At 38.7% G+C, this 5,005-nt stretch overlaps 1 pseudogene; it reads right to left on the bottom strand.

Annotated features, from left to right (window-relative positions):
• Positions 1–3,896: 3,896 nt before the first annotated feature.
• On the bottom strand, positions 3,897–4,343 carry LOC149167315 (arginine--tRNA ligase, chloroplastic/mitochondrial pseudogene; annotated as a pseudogene).
• Positions 4,344–5,005: the final 662 nt, after the last annotated feature.

Raw genomic sequence — 5,005 nt, 5'->3', positions numbered from 1 at the left:
CCTGTGGTAACTTTATTTTTATAATAAAATCTACATTATCTCCTACCTGAACCCACGTATTTGAAATTTCATTTGATGTGATGTTGAAGCAAGGATCGCCATTGTGTGTGAAAATATGTATTCATCACATGTTTCATTCATTCATTATTCTGGAAAGATACCCTTCCATCTTAGTATTGCTTATTGACCAATTTGGTAGTTATTACTCGAGTTGTGACTCGTGGTGGCATGGCCAGTAGTTTAAGCCATGCCATGGGGAAAACACTAGGTGTGCTTAGCTCTCAAACGACAAGAATCACTCGCTCAAACATAGAAGACATCTATGGATTCTAGAGGGGACCTACACATTTGAATTTTCCAAACTGAACACGAGTGAAAACCCTTGGGGGATAAGATAGCCATGAAGCTCATTTTCTCATATCTAGAAATCTATCTGAAACTCCCTCATTTGAAATACCTACATTGAAGTGGTCAAAATCTTGTGGTTTCCAATCCTACACATTTGTGTTTTTATAGATGCAGTTTGGATCATCTTCAAGGCTTTAACATAATACTCGCTACTCACTGCATTTGCCCCATGACAGATAGAAAGGTCCTGTAATTCTAGAAAGAATTTTGCATAATTCACAGACTTGTTTTATTAAGTACATGATATGATCAATGCATGGAGGTACCTGATGTTCATGGCATAAATGAATAACACACATTTGCATGCAAGTACCTGATATTCATGGGATAATTGAATAACACCCAGCTAACTTAAAACAATTTAGCTCTCAGATATATATATATATATATATATATAGATAGATAGATAGATAGAGAGAGAGAGAGAGAGAGAGAGAGATTTCAATATCTTGAACTCCTCTGAGGCACAACATCACAACAGATAGACCTGCATCAACAAAGTTTGAATCTAAATTATGGTGACTTTATTGGCCTTTCTTTCACTCTATTTTCCTTTCTTCTATTGATTGGGAAAAAAAATAAGGAAGTGCAAGGCTTGTTGAAAAAAAGGGCCCTAGTGGGGCAACTAAACTCTGTAAATCTAGAGCGATCATAATGACAAAGTAGTAGATCGTTGGGGAAAATAATTATGTTGTGGTAGTTAGGATATTTTATATGATTCTTACTAGTTGATTGTTATCTATTCGAGTTAAGCTAGAGTTTGATCTTCATAACTCTAGGATTCCTCGATCATTGTGTGTAACCAATAGTCAATTCGTACCCAACTACTTTTGGGACAAGCAAATAAAGTTCCAAGACATAAATAATAATAATAATAACAATAAACCTCAACGTATGAGGGAAAACAGAACAACCATCACGATGCCCCTAGAGAAACTATTAAAGAATGAAGAAACATTTTCTTGGGCCAAATAGAATAGTGTGAGGTTGGTTTTGATTTGATTAAACATAAATGGTAGGTAACTCCTTTTGTCTAGCCTATGAGGTTCCTCCCCCTTATTTTTCCAGCTACCAATTTGTTGGTCGAACATTTATATCCAAGTAGCAATCACTCCACGGATAATAGCGAGTGAATGGGTTCATTGATTTCCTCTGCTTGTGATGATTCCCTTGGCTCCCACCAACTCGAAAAGAGACTATTTTTTTATCAACTTGATCAATTATTGACTCAAGTAAATCAATTACCTTTTCTTATTATGTTGGTGAATCAACATGTTTTGGTTCTTCAGGTGACACCATTGAGGCAGGGGTCATAAACAAGAAAGGTTGACCTTGACTCTTTTCCACCATTTCTTCTTTCCTTTTACAGTTGATTATTACAAAAGAAAAATATTCCATTCCACAAAGATGTGGGAGCCATTCTACCCACAACCATTGGAATAAAATTCAAGAGAGAAGTGAAAAAATATGATTACTCATCCAAGAATCCCCCATTTATATTATGGCTTATCCATCCTTAAAAATTGCTAATATTAGTGATTCTCTCTTTTGCTTATTTATCATTAGCATTTGTGGTTTCTAGGTAGAGATATTATACTATAAGTTAATAAAATAAAGAGTCGCAAGCTATTGAGTAGTTTTTCTCTCTTCAACTTGGTGGTGTTGCATCTTCATTATAGGCCCGAGGTGAAGAAGCAGATCATGTTGGACACCTAATCCTAAATGGTTAGTGTGGAAGTTGAATGGACAAAAGCAGTCCAAGAGACCTTGGGATCTGAAACCCAAGAGTCACATGTTGTACTATAAATGTATATCTGATGTTAATAAAAAATGTATTGCATGTTTTATCTTTCACATTGTCTTGCTATCCATGTGTGTTTAACATGGTATCAGAGCAGGCGAATTCTGGCCCTGCTCATATTTTAGCCACTTGTTTTTGTGGCCTGTGTAAACCAACGCTTCTATGTCTTAATGAAGCTTGTGGGTTTGTGATTATTTGTTAGGATAAATTCATATTGCTCATTGAGATCGAAGTGTGTAGTATGGCGTGAGTGCTGGTTCATTCGTTCAAATATGCTTTTCATATCTGTGTTAATTGATTTGCATAAAACGTTCCCTGCAATTATGCGTACAGAAATCTTGGGAAATCAATGCGCCCAAATCTGAGGCACACGTTGCACTGCCAGCCACTCCATATTCAAAACGTTGCACTATCCTCATTCTGCCATTTCTGTCTACAAACGCAACGCATCCGCCATCCTATCAACGAGAAGCTGGAGAGCCACCTTGTTGTTCCTGGTTATTTTTAAACTGAAATTATAACACCTCTGGTCCATGTCTGCTCCTATTTCATTGATGCGCAGAGAAACCCTCCTTCACTCAGCGATATTTGTGCCATACTTTACCTGTGCCCTCTGTCTTTTACAGTCCCGACTCTTGAAATTTTACCTGCGCTCTCATTCTCTGCCATTTCCTGCGCTCTCTGTCCATAAACGCTCCATTTAAAAGCGCTGCTCCATCTGCATTCTCTGACATTCATCTGACAGTCATACGTTTCATACGTTTGAACGCTGTTGTAATTGATTGTCCTTAACGCTTGCTCTTAATCGAGTGGCCAATTCTTCACAACCTTGGCTTTGTGTAATGGACGAAATGGAAATACTATGGAAAATCTTGTTATCGCGAAGACACTTCAGCTCCCTTTGGTTGCATTGATGAGCTCTCTGAATTCAATTCTGATGCCACTGCGATGTTGTATGCATAACTCATGGCTTTGCTTCCAGGCTAACCTGCTTGACGCTCAAGCTATGGAGAATACGGATGGATGCTTGGTTATATTTCCTGACTATGTTGATCAACTTCATATTACTAGAAGCCCTGACTTTCTGGTTTTGAGCTCTAGTCATGGGATATGATCACTGTCACATTATGCCGATGGTATTATCATGGGCATTCTCGATACAGGAATATGGCCCTCCTCGCCGTTCTACACTCGACCTTGTTGCATCTGAACTGCGCCATGGATTTCTTTTACACAAGACAAACGGTATAAGGAAATCGCTCAGATATATTACCTCATAAATAAATTTGTCCGTGAGCTGAAATGTCAATATAGGAATTGTTGTGATCCTTTGTTATGAACGATCGTTCATTTTCTAATGTTTCTGTCAATTTTCATGGCGGTGCACCTTCTGTTTGTATATTGTTATGAACCCCTCGGCAACGCAGTGGAACCGGGGTCTGTGTGCGCAGTTGGATATTTAGTTGATATTTCAGTGTCTACTTGTGTATAAATGGTATTATGAAGTCACAGGATGGGGTAATTCTTGCTATTTCAATTCTGCGGCGCCTCTATTAGTCTCTCTAATTTTGCAGCAATGAGTTGTTTTCCTAATCTTTCTTCAAACCTTTCGAGCTCAAATGGACGCGAGGAGAGCCCAAGTTGGTATCGTAGGTATGCTGAGAATAGCAGCGTAGGTATGCTGAGCTTATTCCCTGGTGTGGCTTAACCTATTATTCTTCAAATCAGCATACTTCACTGCTCCATATCCAATTGCTTCAGCGGCATTATCGAGTTCTTCCGCTGTCCACTCATCTTCCCTGCCACGAGCTATCAGTTCCTGCTTGCTCCGGTTCTTGGCCTCATCAAGCAAATCTACAAGGCGAACAACCTCTGAACTACGAGTCCGAAAGCGTTTACCATCTGAACCAAGAACTAGGCCAAATCCAACATGCCTTGCTTTTGGATATGGTAAATGCAACGATTGACCAACATCTGTCACGTATATGATCCACTGTGCCTTCTCTTCATTAAGCCGGTACCACAGTGCTGTCATATTAGTCGAAGCATAGTTGAAGCCACCATCCCTCTTTACAACAATTAATGGAATGTTTTGCCCTTCGATTTGGATTACTTTGGCACCGTCACTTTCCATGCTGGTAACTAGTGAAGTATTGTTGCTGATTAGTGGAGGTCAAACTACCCTATGAAATGCCTATTCGAGCTGCCTCTTGAATCTGGGTTATTTGCTGAAGTTGGGGTCTCTGATATACATATATTTCTTGCTCCAAAAGCTTGCTGCTGATACTATAAAAGGAGGACTATAAACTCAGATCTTTATAGTGCCAGAAAGTGCCCAGTTGGATCCTGCTGAAGAATGGAGCTTCTTTGATGTTATAACACTTATCTACAGCCACTGTTCTTCCTAACATTTGCCGGTATATTCTACTTCAGATCTCTGTTATTATTAGAGTTGATATATCAGAGGTATATGTAATCCATTCCTGTAGTTGAAGTTCGAATTTCAAAGAAGGAAGAAGTTATTTAGTTGTGCATCCATACAAAGCGTATCTTGGTATACCTGAGCATTTTAAGGGTGAAACATATCTATTGTATCAGTGATGGAAGGACTTTGAGCCTCTCATTCTTGCTGGACACAAATCTGTTAGTGATTGGCTAAATTCCTAGCTGGAATCTCTGTATTTTAAGGGCAGAATACATAATAAAGCCCTGCTGAAGTTTTTAACACATTGCTACAGAATTTAAAGAACAGAATCTCTGAAAGTCTGGTATTGGACAATGTATTTTTCAAACTGA

The sequence above is a fragment of the Pinus tabuliformis genome, chromosome 5_1, assembly GCF_031772625.1.
Source record: "Pinus tabuliformis cultivar Carrire ecotype Pingquan chromosome 5_1, CPIR1, whole genome shotgun sequence".
Taxonomy (NCBI): Eukaryota; Viridiplantae; Streptophyta; class Pinopsida; order Pinales; family Pinaceae; genus Pinus; species Pinus tabuliformis.
The sequence above is the reverse complement of the archived record's forward strand: the minus strand, read 5'-3'. Positions and strand labels throughout refer to the sequence as shown.